At 36.0% G+C, this 17,026-nt stretch overlaps 1 pseudogene; it reads left to right on the top strand.

Annotated features, from left to right (window-relative positions):
- Window positions 1–17,026, top strand: part of LOC108714999 — a 366,710-nt pseudogene that overhangs the window by 35,482 nt on the left and 314,202 nt on the right.

The raw sequence follows: 17,026 nt of genomic DNA, 5'->3' as shown, positions 1-17,026 counted from the left end.
CAAGGGGGCCGGACCGTGGACTCTGCTTCCTCCATAGTGACTCTACTGCAGCTTGGAATTCTGGGATTGCCTGTTGATGCAGAAGCGATCACACACTATGCAGGGGGGGATTGGTTGGATGTGATAGACCCCGTGAAGTGCTGTGGAAGGTGGCAGCATGGCAGGCAGAGAGGGTGAAACGGCAGCAAGTGTGTGGTCCCCCTGAACTTGACTCATTTCAAATTTCAAATTACAAATGGGGGTCAAAACAAATGTTCTGTAACGCTACACATTTATTGTCATAGCTACTTTTGATTACTATTCTTTCTATTCAGGCCCTTTCCTATTGATGTTCCAGTCTCTTATTTAATTCAATCTACTGTATGGTTGCTAGCGTAGTTTGGCTCTAGCAACCATATTGCTGAAATTGCAAACTGGAGAAACAAAATAACTAAAAATACACAAATATTAAAAAATGAAAACCAATTGCAAATCGTCTCAGAATATCACTCTCTACATCATACTTAAAGTTAATTTCAAGGTGAACTTTAAATATTGATCTTTAAATATTAAAACAAAAATGCCTTTTAAAAAAACCCAGATTTTAGTACAGGATTAGGCGTGAAGAACACTATTAATTGCTGCTTTTGTTTAAAAGTCATGCTTTTCAAGTCAGAATCCCTTTACAAAAATAACACAAAGCATTGCTCATATAAGACACAGTTTTCGAGAAGCTTTCAGCTTTATTTTTTAAAGTCTAGGACCTTTGGGCAGCTTTGCTACAGTGTTCATGGAGCATTTTTTATAAATGATTTATAAACAAATTTTTTTCAACAATTTAGCAGTTTCTTGTGAATGCAAGAATGACAAGTTAGCTTATTCATGTGCTTTTTTCACAAACCAAAGGCAAAAACCCCCATACTTTTCTGAACCATCTCGTAAGTTTCTTTCCACCTGACATTTTGATAAACGGATAACAGGTGTTTCATAATTTTAAAGCAAATTTACACAACTCTGTGCCTGTACTGCACAGAAAATAACTTCTGCCTTACTAAGAAGCTCCAATGATTCTGGATATAAGTCAAAAAATCTACAGCACTACAGGGAAAATATTCCAGGTGAAAGAAGATTATTGTGTGCTGGGAAAGCTATAATAAAAAACGTCAGCTCTGTCAACCCTCTCTCCCTAAGGTCTATAAAGGATCAAAAGGATATTGAACATAATGTAACAGCTGTCTCACAAGTGCAGAGGACCACTATTGCGGTGAACAGTGCAGGTGAATAGAAAGAAAACTCTGAAGCATGTGGTTAGGGCACAAATGTTTAGGCTGACAGATGGAAGACATCACACTTTCTGAAAATGAATAGATTTGGGGAAAAAACTGTATTTAGGTAAAAGGCACAGTCTGTTGACCTAGAATAGGCAATATCTTTGCTAAGCACCACATTCTCCTTCACAGACACACAAAGGATCTGGTTATATGTTCAAATAACACTAACATTCATTCTGTAATTCATTTTACGTCAAGCTGTATGTAAAGTTTTTCGTAATTTTCACCGAAAATGTTAACAGTTGTACAAGTAAATATTGATCTTTGGTTAAGTCGTCACATTATTATTCTTGTATATGGGTACCTAACGTTGCCCTGCACATTTCCCTGAAGATATAGCTTGTAAAGTAATTGTAACACATTAGCAGGAAAGGACTTTAAAAGGTCAGAAGTGTTTAGCACAGAAGACAAATGTTTTAAGAAGATTTGTCTCTGCAATATAAATGGAGAGTTATCATCGGCTGATGAATAACTGCTTTAGACTTAGAGAATGTCAAGTCCATTAATTGGTCTTTATCCCTATTATCCACTCAGCCCTGCATATTTTGTTTATTTTAAAAGAAACTTTTACTAATCACTTCTATTTGTTTGTATTTTTATCAAATAAATAACATTTTGACTGAGCTTTTATGAAGAAAACGAAACCCCTTCCTGGTTGTTCACATTCTGTTTCTTTCCTACTATCTATGCTAGAAAGACATAAAAACAATAAACATTAAGATCCCTCCTCCTCATGGTTTGAACTTAAATCATATTTTTTTTTTTGTTTACTCTTTATCCGTGCCTTGGTTTCTCGAGAGATCAATGTTATTTGAAACTGTGCTATTTGATGATGAGTAATAATGTGTATATTAATTTTAATTATATGAAAGTATCCCTAGTGCATGTGTCTATACAATGCAGTCAAACCATTATACAGACACATAGTTTTAATGGCTTGTTTGCTTGGGACTGTCCCTGCTATTATATCAGTCATATATGAGGCTCCATTCTCTAGATCAGTTCATAAGTATGATACAATGCTTTGTCTGACACTTTTCTGTATTCATTTACAATATTGTTTTTAATATTTTTTTACAGTTTAATGGTGTACACTAGCATAAGGAACCTAGCCTTTCATTACATTTCATTTCAGAGTATTCACTCTCCACTCACTTGAGCTACAAATTCTTTCTGATGCTTTGTTACTCTTTTTGCAATGCAATGAGACCTCTGGTTCAAGGCACCTGGTGCTCTATGCATTAACCACCTGTCTGCACAGCAGTTCTCTGCTGGAGTAATTGTCTACCATGCAGCAAAACTGCCCTGTTTCGCTAGGCAAAAAAATTGTGAAAACGTGTAAGAATTTTCTTAAGGGCAAAATCTCGTCAAATGCATTGGAGTTAGTGGCTTTTTTTTTTCTCATGTCTTTTTATTTCCCACATAAAAAAGCAGGAATTTTTCTGGCACAACCACCCCCTCCCCCCATGCTGAAATTCTAGTACTCATTTGCAAATATTCTTGCTGTTTGTGAATATCTGAATTTCATGTATCAGACAAAAAAATCATACATCCTTACCTATGGCTGTGGGCAACTTAATAAGTGTAAGTCAGAGCACACATACCTCATTTTGTTGTAATGGTATAATATGCTTTTTCTTAGATAAAGGAAAATTATAATAATGCTTCTTATGCTGAGGAGCCCACATATAAATTCCTCACACACTTTTCCATTTTCTGGAATTTACTAAACTATCAAAAGATCTGGTTAATTTTTACTGATATTCAGTAACAATCTTCTTCAACTTACTGTATGCTGAGCAGTACATGGCATTTTTATATTGAGTGCTTGTTCTGCAATGCAGCTGTACTCTGTATTTATTATTGTAATGACTCCCTGTTTCGTAATTTATTTTCTGCTGTACAGTGCTGCTATATAAATAAAAATATACATATATGTAAAGGGCATATTGACAGCTCAAGCAAGGATACTGAGCAGAGGCCTACCACCTGCGGGTCCCCTCGATTACTAGAGCATGTGGCATAGAGGGGCCTTGCTACCACTATTGTTCTCTGACTAATGGCAATAAAAATATCCTGTGCTTTGGAATTTAAAGTACTTTAGGTTTGATGTCCGCATCATCTGGAATTATTCACTAGCAAGTTTCAGGGAAAGGTGTCACAACCTGCCACAAGTTTTTAGGGTGAAGCAGAAAAGCAAGAAAGCTCACTATGCTATTTACACAGTAGCACAGATGGACATGTATATGTAACCATTAGCTGCTGAAGGCTGCATATCCTGCTATCAAAACATACAATACATTAACCATTTGAATAAAACCCATACCAAGTGTGGTGTTTATACAAATGGCCTGTAGATGTCACTGTGCTCAGACTTATACTGTGCATACTTCCTGACAGCTTAAAAGGGAAAGTGAAAGTTACTGTTGTGTAATGACTGCATGGGAGCCTGCTAATAAAGCATTGTTATACTCTACTCATCCTCGTCTATCCAAAACATAACACCAAGCCTGTGACTGACTCCTCATTCTTCTACTACTACGCATACTGTGTATGCTTGCTTTCCAAGCCTAGCCCCAGACCTGCCCTACCAAAAACACCTGCACTTGATCTTATTTCCCTCACTTCCTTTTTGGCTTCCAACTATGGCAGCCCCACTCTGCGCTTCAACATAATGGAAACTCCTTCCCCTCTGCCTACCCTAATTCCTTCAGTTGCCACTAGAGTAGGCAGGTGGGAAGTTGCCGGACCATCTAGTCCTCACAAGTAATGACCTCACTTCCTGCCTTATCATTTATACTTCATCTTTGCTCCTATTTAGCTCACTCACCTAACTACAATACTCCTTATCCCCACACTACCCTGATTTCCTGAATCTTCATTAAACCACAGTCATTGCCCTGTCTCTCCACCTATTTCAGGTTTGCTTTGTGGGGTCCTTTTATTTATATGAAAATTATGTGGAATGGATCTGTAATTTCAGGGTTTGTAAAGAAAAACTCTATACACTGCACAAAATATTTATGAAAATATAATGGGGCATCTGGGTAGGCATTTTTTGTAGTGGTTCAGTGAGTCACTATTAAATTTTTTTTAAAATCAATTATCTTTATAGTTTGTGTGAATACATAGCCATGGTTAAGGCTATGGGCTTATTTTTTGGAGGCTGAGAGAAGCGGATTTGAATTAGAGCTGCCTGTGTGCGTTAACATCCAACGGAGTGGAAACAAAGGTCAGCCTAAGTATGCAAAAGGAGGCATCTTTGGCTGACCTCCACTCTGATGCATGCAACTACACCCAAGCAGAAGCACCTTTGATGAATGGAGCACGGGCATGGAGCAGATACGCTTCTGCCAAGTATTCACCACTGCAAAAATATTAAGGCTGAGAGCATCTGAGCCTACAGCACCAGCTCCTTGTGCCCATAGCCTAAAGGACTTTTTTGAATTCATGCTTCCCAGTTGTGTTCTGGGAAGCAGGTAATGTTTATGACCAAAGGTACTTTATTCAAAATTATCTAGCATCTCATATGAGCTCTGCACAGGGCCATTCATCTCTGAGCATCGCTTTCAAAGCCTTAGCCTGAGCCATAGCAGGTCAAAGAGAGGCATTGCATGGAAATCTGCTTTTCTAAGATGTATTTAAAATAAAAACAACATCAATTCTTCTCTTAGAGATCAAATTGAACAACAAATCCACTTTTTTAAAAGTAAGATTGCACATTGAGAGATGATTTAAATGTTACAGGCCTCATTGTCATTGTGGATGTGATGCTTTTTGTTTCTTTTAAAACAATTTACATAATAACATTTTGGTTTGCAGTCCTTATTGTTTTATTTATGGGATTTACTTAGTTTGGTGGAATGCACTACATTTCCTTTTTTGGCAAATGCTCTCTGTAATATGGTCAAAGTATAATTTATTGTCAAATAGAAAAATAGGTCAACAATAATGTCACTTGATGATCAACCCCCCAAGTTTAATAAAACATCTCGCCAGGATGTATTCTAGCACAGCAGTTGATATTTTATTAGGACAACCTGGCTATAGTGGTAGTGTAATTACTGAGCTGTCAGAGTGATAAGTGGGATTAATGGCAGTGTGATGCACTTTAGTCTGCATAGTGCTTAGAGAATTGCAAGATGGTATTATTAGGAAAGGCCTTCTGTAAAGGTATATTCATCGTACAAAAAATGAGAAAAGAATAAAATGTTACATTTTGGGCTAGATTCCCCCCCCATATATATGATACATGTCTTTATGCAAATTATAGTAGCTCATAAATTAAAAGAGAAATTGTAAAAATATTTCTATCCTTAACTAGTCATTGTATCAGCGGTTTTACTGCCAAGTGACATATTTTCTCTGTAATTAGTGCTAGTTGGCATGTCATGTGATATAAACATAACACAATTAGAGCATTTTTCTAACCTGGCTACCAGTTTTCTTTAAGGGAAAAAAATTGTGTCCATTTTTCAATGAATGGAATGCATTAGTGAAGCAGATTGTTTTTTTTTTTTCTAAAGAATAATCTTGAATTCTTACAAATTAGTTTATTTCTACTTTAAAAAGATTTAATCACTAAGGGGGATGTATATTGACTTTTATGTATAAAAAAAAACAACTAATTTTTTCAAGTATAGACCCATAAAGTGCATTTATTATTTTTTACAAGTGTTTTTATATGTTCATATATAAAGTATGTGTGTGTGTCCAAAGTGCTGTACTCCCTTTGCCAGAGAAGATATACCTAGACAATATATAAAGGTTTATTAAAAACTATATACACGTTTCATATAGCTAGCATAACCCTAGAAAGCCAAGCTGTAAATACAAATTAGGTTTACGATTTATTTTAAAATAAATCGATTACATTTGTAATTATAGATATTATGTATTATGTAGAACTCCATATTGGACACAAACATGAACAGTTTCAAACAGTGAGCAATATTTTATGTCAAATACCAGCAGATTAGCAGATGTTTATTGAAGTTTATATTCAATTTAAGTGTTCATCTAGGAAAGATATCTTAGCATAAAATGTAATATGTGCTTTTCATAGTGCTGCTCCAGTGCTTGGCAAATTAGTGAATAAATGTCTTCTATTTGCATTTTGTAATGTCAAAGCTATTTATGTAAGTCTTGTATTTTAATGGGATTTTAAAGCCTTGTAATGTAAATTTACACCAACAAAAAGATTGATAAATCTACCCCAATTATTTTCACTAGTAAAGGCAAATTAAACAAAAGGACATCTTTTGTAACACATTTTCTAATGACTTGGAGGCATTATTGTTTTTAAAATCTGCTCATGATATCTAATTTCTGCCCCACTTCCTATTTTGACAGATCTGTGCGATAAAAAAAAAGGCTCCATATAACTCTTTTTACTAAATTGAGAGTGGTTTAGAAAATCTATAAAGCTTATAGTTCAGTGTTTGTGCAGGAACATTTGCTTTATGAGGTTTCAGTTCTTTGGCATGAAAGTGAGTAAATGTCAGGTAGGTGTAATTTTAAAGGTCAATGCTATTGTGAAGATCTTGCATTTTAATGCACACACCACCAGAAAAAAAAAAATATTTTTCACCTGCAGCATTAAATGAATTACTATCAAACTTTTCATGGCTATATAGAATATATTATCCATAAACTGTTTAATAAGGCCAGGTATTTTGTAGTATTACTAGATGTTTTGTTGTGTTTCATATGATTTCTCAAGTAAGTAAATATGATCAATTTAAATGCAAGTGCCTGGTGCCGTGAACAGCTGGTAGCATGATTGTGCTTTCAGCTGCAACAATCACTAATGTATTCTTAGTTCATAGCAACAATGTTTTTTGAATACAAAATTCACCGAGGCTCTTCAAAGAATATTTGTTTTTATGACAGGTTGTTCTGTGAGACAGCCAGATCATGTAGCTTATGTGCTCTGAATTTGCCTCAAAGCAAATTGACCTTCGATGTAAAGGGGGACATGAATATATCATCGGCAAATACTTTCAATACCTAGGGATATCAATTTTTGTGTCAGTGTTATTATAAAGCAGATGAGCATCCCCTGTGAGATAAAGGGAACAGGCTTTCTTTGGGTTGCAGATGCTCATATCAGTTGATAAGGTCATGCTTTAGGTTAAATGGAAACTATATGATTTAGTATAGGTTGTGTAACACAAGAAGGTGCCTAGACAAGAATCTTTTCTATGTATATCTTGAGTATGGTATGGGTTTTATTTATTGTTGTTCATAAGACTGCTCTTTTAAAATCTCCTCATTTACAATAAAAAAAAGTGCATATACGAAAATGAAAATATGGAGGCTGGCATTGGTGGGTGAAGTTAAACAGATCTATGGGGTGAAGTATAATAAGGTTACAAACAAAAGGGTTACACATAAACCAGCATTAATGTGAGATAACAGAAAAACAAATCAACTGAATTTCATGGCACATTTTCATTGTCAATCATTGTAATGGCATTCAAAACACTAGCTATATCCTGCAAGTTGCTTCCAATTGACATGAATGCAAAGCACCATGGGTCACTATAATCAGCCAAAATATATGCTGCTATGTTTTCACTGATAATTGCCCAGACATGTGGAACACAGCAATACCAATTCCCCTCAATGGAAAGGAATACGTAGGAATCCCCACTGCAACAACTTGCAAAGAAAAAGGTCCCATGTTCATACATGCTTAGGAATAGTTCCTGTAAAATATACAAGAAGCATTTTAAAGAACATATTTCAGTAGGACCATGATTTAAATGTTCTAGACACAGGGACAAATTTACTTACCTCCATAGATCCGCCAGTGTTGTCTTCGCCGAACTTCGCCAGGTGTAGATTCATCAGGACATCGCAAATTCAGGAAGATCCGAAGTTCCGCACAAGTTACCGATCATTTCCAAAGTTGGGCTAGCGAAGTTCAATGAGTGCTCCAAAGTTGCGATAGCGAAGGCTAATTTGCATACGGCGCCAAATTTGAAGTGCAGGGAAACTTAACAAAAGTTTATTTAGGTGTTCTAATGCCCTACACATGTGCCAACAGTATAGTTAAGGTGCCACAAATGTAGGGGGGAAGGTGGGCACCCTAAAAAAAATGTCTATCTTTTTCAGCCTATCATCCAAAAAACATTTCAACTATTTTGGGACTTAGAAAATTTTTCTACTTTTTTTTTTTAAAACTCCTATCTACTCTATTGCATTTCGTCTGCTCTAACCTGGCGAAGGAGGTCATGTTCAGAAAAAGATCAATGTTAGTAAATTTGCGTATTTTCACCCCCTTCGCCAGTGCAACTTCGCCAGCGTTATGGTGCGAAGTTGCGCTAGGCTATCAGCATCGCTGGCGAATTTTCGCCAGGGTGACTGATAGTAAATTTGTGAAGTTGCGAAATAACTTCATGCTGTCGAATTTTTGCCAGCATTAAGTCACTTCGCCCTTTAGTAAATTTGCCCCACAACATCTGCGAAACCTTCAAGAAAAAGTTCAGTAAAGTTTTGTGTCTTTATGTTGCTTTTTATTTTGTTCAAAATGTTAGCTTTGTGACATTCCTTGATATATTTTAAATTAAATGAAAAATGTATCTGTGTGTATATATTTCTTTATGTCTCCATATTTAATAAAGCAATATTATATGGTGCAGTGAATCAATCATTAATACAATTTGTGTTTCAACATTATTCCTTCATTTATAATGATTAGAAAAACCCTTAGCAGTCTGGTGTTTTGAAAACAAAAAAAAAAAAAGACTTTATGCATTTGGACATGCGAGTTTTCTGTAAAATTGCCTCATTGATAGTTAGGCAGTATCTTAATGAGCAACCACTGGCTGATTACACTTGCATGACATATTTGTAAAATTTCAAATAAATTTATTAAGCACAAGTCAATGTTTCCATATATTAACTATTGAGATCTGTCCCTGTCTCTTGACGTATTTGTAATCTCTAAAGGTGCTTTGCAGCAATAGCAACCCATCAATATCTCTCATAGCATATGATGTAAGAACATTGTTTTCTCCCTATCTCCCTTTCCATTTTCTAATGTGTATGATGCAAAGAGATAAACATTTCTTTTCTGATCTGCTATGTAAGGGAACCTTCAAATTCTAAAGGGTTCTGTATTCATGCAACCAATCAATATCTCTCTGACAAGATGTCAAGGATTTATTTTACTATAATTACCATTACATCATTTCAGTAATAGTATTCATTAGTTTAAGACAAAAGACATTACTGGCCCCTGACTGTTTACAGTTACTGATAATGGTTTCCCATAATGTTTTGCTAATTTATTTAAGTGTAATGGTGGTCAGTGATATGTAGCTCCTAGTCACTGATTTCTCTGTGAAAAAATTAATGTTTTGTTCATAATCATTGTCTGCCTTTTATTTTACAGGTGCCTAAAATGTGCAGATGCTCCTTGCCAGAAGAGCTGCCCAACAAACCTGGATATCAAGGCATTTATCACAAATATTGCAAACAAGGTACATTACGATTGTATTTAAGTCATTATTAATACATATATTTTATTTGTAATATAATTACATAATTTACATATCAAAAACACAAAAGTGTGTTGTAATACTTTTTGTGCTATTTATGCGTTTATTGGACTTCTTGGTGAGCATGATTAAATCTTGTACATGACCATAGCACACATGACATTATAAAAGCAAAGCAATTTCAAGTATGAACATTCTTGCATCTCTAAAAACCTCATTAGAGTGTGACACATGGTGCAAATAAAGTGTGTGTAAGGAACAAAAGGGAGTCCTGAAAGTCATACCTTCTCAAGAAAATTAATTCCAGGGCTTCATGTGTGCCCTGTGGCTAGCACCCCCAGAAACAAATTTGTTTGGAAATATTGTTAAAAAAAATTACTCACCTATATAAATACGTTTGAAGTCCTACAGTAGAAATTTTTGTCAACCATTTGATCATTTTGTTCATCCTGTCTGTATTCTTTATGGCTCACAGTATACATTGTTCTGGTATACAACTTACTACACAACTTAGAGGGAACATTAAACCACAGCAGATTGCTGGATCAGTGCAATTTGTTGCCATTAAGAATATATTAAAGGATATGAATATGGCTAAAAATGCCATATTTTATATTCCACACTTATTGCACCAGCCTAAATTTTCAGCTTCTCAATAGAAGCAATGATCCAGGATTTCAAACTTGTCACAGGGGGGTCTGGAAAGTGTCTGCGCCACTCGCATGCTCTGTGTGCTTTGAGCAGCTTTCATGGTGTTGCCATGAAAATTCGAGCCTATGGTCCTAAAGGACTGAACATATTGTCTGTCACTTTGTAAAATTTAAGACAACATATAATTTAATAAATTGAAATAAATCAAGACATTTATAAGCTTTTACTGTGTTGGAAGCCTATTTCCAAAAAAGCAAAAGGCCATTCCAAAAAGTAGACTGTTTAAAATAAAAAAAACTGTGTAAAATGTGAATAAAAAAGAATGCAATGATTTATAAATAATTTAAATTCTGTATTTAAATGCATATAGAACAAAGACAACATACTTTATAAAATGTTGAAACTGCAATCCATTTCAGTGACCAAAATGTTAATACTAGTTAGATTTTACAACTTGATAAAATGTATTTGTGGATGTTCATTACTGCCTTGTTATTGATGTGTATTGTTTCATTTTTATCAATAAAGATAAATATAGTTAAAAAAAGATTAAAGCTGAAAAAACTCTGGTAGAACGCTGGACCAATTGGCAATAGGTCATTAACATGATTGGGTATAAATAAAGAGTGGCTGGGTGTCTTAGAAGTAAAGAAGGGGTGTGATACACCGCTGTGAAACACTACATGGGCAAATTGCAATAATACTGTATAAGAATAACATTCCTCAATGTAAGATTGCAAAGCATGTGGGAAATTCATCATCTACAACACGTAGGAGCAAATTTATCAAATGTTGAAGTGAAAATTAGAATTTAAAAAATTCGAATTTCACCAGTAGAGCTCCCCACATTTGCCTGCATTTATTTGAATATTTCCAAATCAGACATTTTGTTGCCCCGTATAGTACCAGTGCACAACATACCACTCCGACTGAATTTGAGAAAGTGGCTAGAGCGGGCCTTCCACAAAAGGGTTTGATATCCAGGATATATAAAATGCTACAGATAACTCCGACTTGCCACTCTTATATGCTGAGATGGGACAATATATTACCTCATCCATTGACTGAAGCAGAATAGTTCTCTATCTGGCAGAATGCTAAAAGTATGGTAACATGTGTTAAGCAAAGGGAGAATATCTACAAGATATTGATGTTCTGGTACCATACCCCGCAACAACTAAACAAATTCTTTCCAGATCATCCGGATGTTTGCTGGAGAGGATGTGGGGAAGTAGGCTCGCTCCAACATATTTTCTGGTCATGTCCTTTATTACAGCAATTTTGGGATAAGGTGATGAAGCTTTTGGACACGGTATTAGGCCAACCAGTTATGAAAGACATTTCTACCTTTCTACTCGGCAAGCGGCTTCCCAACATACGAAGGAAGGTTCAAAAATTAGTTAAGCACATATTGACGGCAGCTCGTCAGGCGATTGCAGCGAAATGGAAGATGTTTCACCCACCTACCCTGGCTGAAGTGATTACTAGAGTGGAATCTAATAGGAACTTTGAATCTAGGATTGCTTACATTCGGAACACTACGGCACAAGTCCTGGAAATATGGTCTCTATGGGAACTGCGGAATGTAAACTAGTTGTATTGTCAATAGGTGCCTACTGATAGCCAAACCAGGCAAGGGAGTCTTGCTCTATAAATCCAGTCCTGTTATGTGGATTTTCCTGATTGGTTTACTTATCCAATTTGGTCCATTTACCCATTATATTAGCCACTTTCTTGTACCCCATGTATAAACATGTATGTATTTCATATGTCTTTTCATATGTTTTTCATGTACTGCTAATCCCACTCATTTTCTTCTTTCTGTTCTTGAGTGGGGTTTTTTTGAAAATTTTCAAAAAAAAATGTTACAAAAAAAAAAAAAAAATCGAATTTCAAGCTAATGTTTGTGTTCTTAGACTAGGGGATAGTCCAAATTCGTTCCGAATTTGAAAGAAAAATAGAAAATTTGAATTTCAAAATGTATCATGTACTGTCTCTTTAAAAATTCAAATTCGACCATTCACTAACTAAAACCTGCCAAATTGCTGTTTTAGTCTATGTGGGACCTCCTAGAACCCATTTGGAGTCAATTAGTGGACTTTGAAAAATCAAAGTTTTTTTTGGAAAACTTTAAATCGAATTCGATTGAATGCGCTATTATTTAGATGCATACAATTCGAAATGGATCAAAAACGGTCCTATTCAGCCAAAAAAAAACTTTGATTCAATCTCAGTTTGTCTTTTTGAATTAAAATTTCGAAGTTTTTCAAATTCTAAATTCGACCCTTGATAAATCTGCCCCATAATATAAACATTTCATAGAATAAGAAGAAATCACTGTACGCAAGGGGCAGGTCTGAAATACAATGTTGGGTGACCATGATCTTCAGATCATCAGACACCAATGCATTAAAAGCAAACACAATTCTGTCCATTGTCTGTGAACACAGTTCATTGCTACATTTATAAATGCAATGTCTTAATAACATCTGCTAGATATAGGATGTGAATGGAAATCAACGTTTGTAGAATGGCATAATATGGTGGACAATTTAAGGCATATTAAGGAGTTTATTGCCTCTAAAAAAGACCTTTGACTCACTTCAGTACCTGGAGATTCTGGCCAGAATTACACACCCTAAAGTAGTATTATACTGTATATTTTACACACCAGGATACACCTCCTTTAGAACAATTTACTTTTCCCAATATTGTTCTCAAGAGATTTAAAATGTTATCACTTATTTGAAACCTACATGTCATTTCTGTGATGTTCAATATCACTGAACACACTAGGGCATTCATCACCATTGTACATATTTTATTTATATTAGTTGATTTTTCTCCAGTTATACTCTCCCTTAATGTATACATTTGAGATGGAATTGTTTGCTTCTAATCTGCCCCCATTCTTCTTCCTTTGCCCCCCTAATCCCTCAAGAAATATGAAAAACTCAAAAGTCAGTTTAGGTGATGGTATGGGGGTGCATTAGTAAAGATGACATGGGTAGCTTGAACATTTAAGAAGGCTCTAATCATGCTGAATGATATACTGTATACAGTTTTTGGAGCAACATAAGCTGCCATCTGGACAATGTCTTTTTAAGGGAAGACCTTGTTTATTTCAGGAAGACAATGCGTGACAATGCAAAACACGTTGCTGGCATCAAATTCAAAATGAGCATATATTTTTTTTTTTTAGAAAAACATACAATTTTTCCATTTCAACATTTGATAAGGAAAGCCATGGAGCTTTAAATGCAGGGGCTGCATGACAAGGGATCCGACTGACCAGCAGCATTAAAAGCTAAATAACTCAAAACCCACAGATAATAAAAAATGAAAACCAATTACAAAATGTCTCAGAATATCACTCAACATCATACTAAAAATGAATTTAAAGGTGAACAAGCCCTAATATTACCTATGAAAACTGGGAATACTTATTGCCTCGAGTATAAGCCTAGACACAACTACAGCCCTGTCTCCCAGCCGCGCACATTCAGCCAAAGCGACCCCCAAGCGATCAACTGGACTTCTTTGCAAAGTTGATGGTGACAGAGAGTTGCCAAACGGATTACTGTGTGCATTGTCCCACTGTCCCACTACCATGTGCAGAGGGTGCTGTGTGATATTGCCATCACTGTTAATCTTTTGTATAATCAACAGAGGGCGCTGTGTGATATTGCAGTCACTGTTATTCTTTCATATAACCAACAGAGGGTGCTGTGTGATATTGCAGTCACTGTTATTCTTTCATATAACCAACAGAGGGTTCTGTGTGATATTGCAGTCACTGTTATTCTTTCATATAACCAACAGATGGCGCTGTGTGATATTGCAGTCACTGTTATTCTTTAATATAACCAACAGAGGGCGCACTGTTATTCTTTCATATAACCAACAGAGGGCGCTGTGTGATATTGCAGTCTCTCCCCAAGCGAACTGTTGGTATAGGAATGATTAAAAGTGACTGCAATCTCAGCTACTGCCCGCTGACTCGAGGTAGACTTTTTCAGCACATTTTGGATGCTGAAAAACTTGGCTTATACTCGAGTATATACGGTATACAGAAATCAAGGCTGTGCCACTGAGCTGCTGCAACTGTAATTGATTATACAGAGAGCTGTAATTGGAGTATACAGAGAGAGCTATTGGGCTCAGTCAGGAATACAGTAGGTGCAAAGCCTGAAAAGGTAACTTTCCTGGGCTTTGCATCATAAGGCTGCCTATTGCACAGTATTTCCATAGATATTGTTACTTGATTCAGCAGTCTGTCAGATTTTGACTTCTAATTGCATACCTCCCAACTGTCCCGTTTCACGGGACAGTCCCTATTTTGACAGCTCAGCCAACAGTCCCAGATAGTTAGTGAAATGTCCTGACTTTCTCTTTGATCTTCTGAACTGAACAAATACAAAAAAGGTACAACGTTTTGAAAACTGAATTGTCTTTTGGCAGAGTGCCCAGAATACATGGCATGTGCACTTTGGTCACTTTTGTAACCTTTTAAGATAAGCAAAGAAACAATTGTAACTATTTAAGATTATCAGATCTCTTGGGGAAACTGTGACTTGCAAATTAAAGGGCAATTCACTTTAATTAGCAACATTGTAATACATAAAAACACAGAAATGTGCTCAAACTTTAATAACCTACCAAATGTTGTAAAATAAACTTGGTTATTAGGGGGCATGGTCACAAAATGGGCATGGTCAAAATGCTTTTTTGTCTACTTTTAGTGTGAGCCAATAAAATCACCAAGATGCAAAGTTGATTTATCTTCATAGTGGGCTGCAGTTCCTTGGTCTTTGTGGCATGTGTGGCTGGAGGGAGGTCTCTTCACAGAGGACGGGCTACTACAGAAGCAGCATGGCAAGGGGGTTGGTGGAGCTTGCCCTCTAAGTGGGGCCCTTATGAGCTAGACGTGTGGCTGGGGAAGGTCTCTACAGAGTGGCTGGGCTGCTAAGGAAGCAGCATGGTTGTTGATATTACACTCTGAGCTGGGCATGTTCGGTCAGAGGGAGGGCCTCTAGAGCAGTTGGGCAGGCTGATCTACACTATTATTAAGAGACTGGTAAGCAACTGGTAAGCTTGGTATCGAGGATGGAATCAAATATTTTTGAAAGTCTGTGTAAGCATCCTAGTCTACAACATGGGCAGGGTAAATTGTAGTTTGTAGCAAGATAATGCTATGATTTCATAAGTCAAGTCTGCTGGTGAATGGAATGTTCTAGCTGTGGCTCCTGGAACTCTTGGTCAGGCACCTATGGCCACCTCGTCCCCCCTGGTGCTATCCAGGTCTCTAGCAGTAAACTATTTGGGCTGGTATGGCAAGCAATCAAGTAATACATTTACCTTGCTTTAACTTGCTCAACAAATATATATTAACAGGAGAGTGACTGGCTGGCAGTTGCCCATGGTCATTGAGGTCATCAATAAAGGAATTAATTTATGGTTTTGCATTCATATAATGTTAAAAATATTCTAACATAAATAAGGCTAATGGCTAATTTTATTACATCCTGTGGTACAGTATTTTGGTACAAATAAAATGTTTGGTATATTTTGTTAATATTTGTGTTTTAATGCATTTTCTATATTTTATTAACTAATAACCAAGAGTAATAAAGTTTGTGGGTTGTGGTGGGGGCCAGTGGGGCTAATAGAGCCTGTACTCTGGTTGGGGGTAACAGTAGTTATTTATTATAAAAAATTGCCCCCACAAGTGCTAGGTCACTCGCACCAGGTGGGAGCTCCCAGTGCGAGTGGCAATGTCAGTCAAAGTGCTTGCGCAACTGATCTTCTGACGTCATGCGTATAGTGACCAGATTGCAGCACACGCTCATTCTGTGCATGCATGTGCCCCATCCATGGAGTGTCCTATAGCTGGCAGGGGGGCCATTTTTTTTTAAAAAAACACTACTGTTGCCCCCAACCAGAGTGCGGGCTCTATTAGCCTTCATCTTTGGTTGGGGATAACATTTTAGTCAACAGGTGCCTTTTATGAAATGTCATACAGTATATTCTAAATATTTGAATGCCCTCTGTAAAGTTAGTTGGACAATTGTAAATCACTTAAACTCCCTAGCATGAATTTTCTACAGGAAGTTTTATTTTGTGCACCCATCTGCTGCATGCTAAAATAACTGGTCCATAAAGAATCAGTTACATCTTTAATTTAATTCAGTCTACAATGAATACCATACTGTGTTAGTAATCCTCTAATTGGTTTAATTTCATAATGTATTGTTCATTTTGAATGACTGCATGCGGATTGAAGTGTGTGTGTGTGTATATGTATGTATATGTATATATATATATATATATATATATATATATATATATATATATATATATATATATATATATATATATATATATATATATATATATATATATATATATAGTAATGTATGTTGAAGAAATACATACTGTATATGCATTAGGTTCAACCATTTCCCAAGTTAATCCTTCATACTTAAGTTATCTTGATGCTCTGTTCCAAGAAATGAAATTATCACCTGAAAAGTACAGAGTCTGAATTTCCAAATTTCC

Source organism: Xenopus laevis, chromosome 4S (assembly GCF_017654675.1).
Source record: "Xenopus laevis strain J_2021 chromosome 4S, Xenopus_laevis_v10.1, whole genome shotgun sequence".
Lineage (NCBI taxonomy): Eukaryota > Metazoa > Chordata > Amphibia > Anura > Pipidae > Xenopus > Xenopus laevis.
This window is presented reverse-complemented; position numbering and strand designations above follow the sequence as displayed.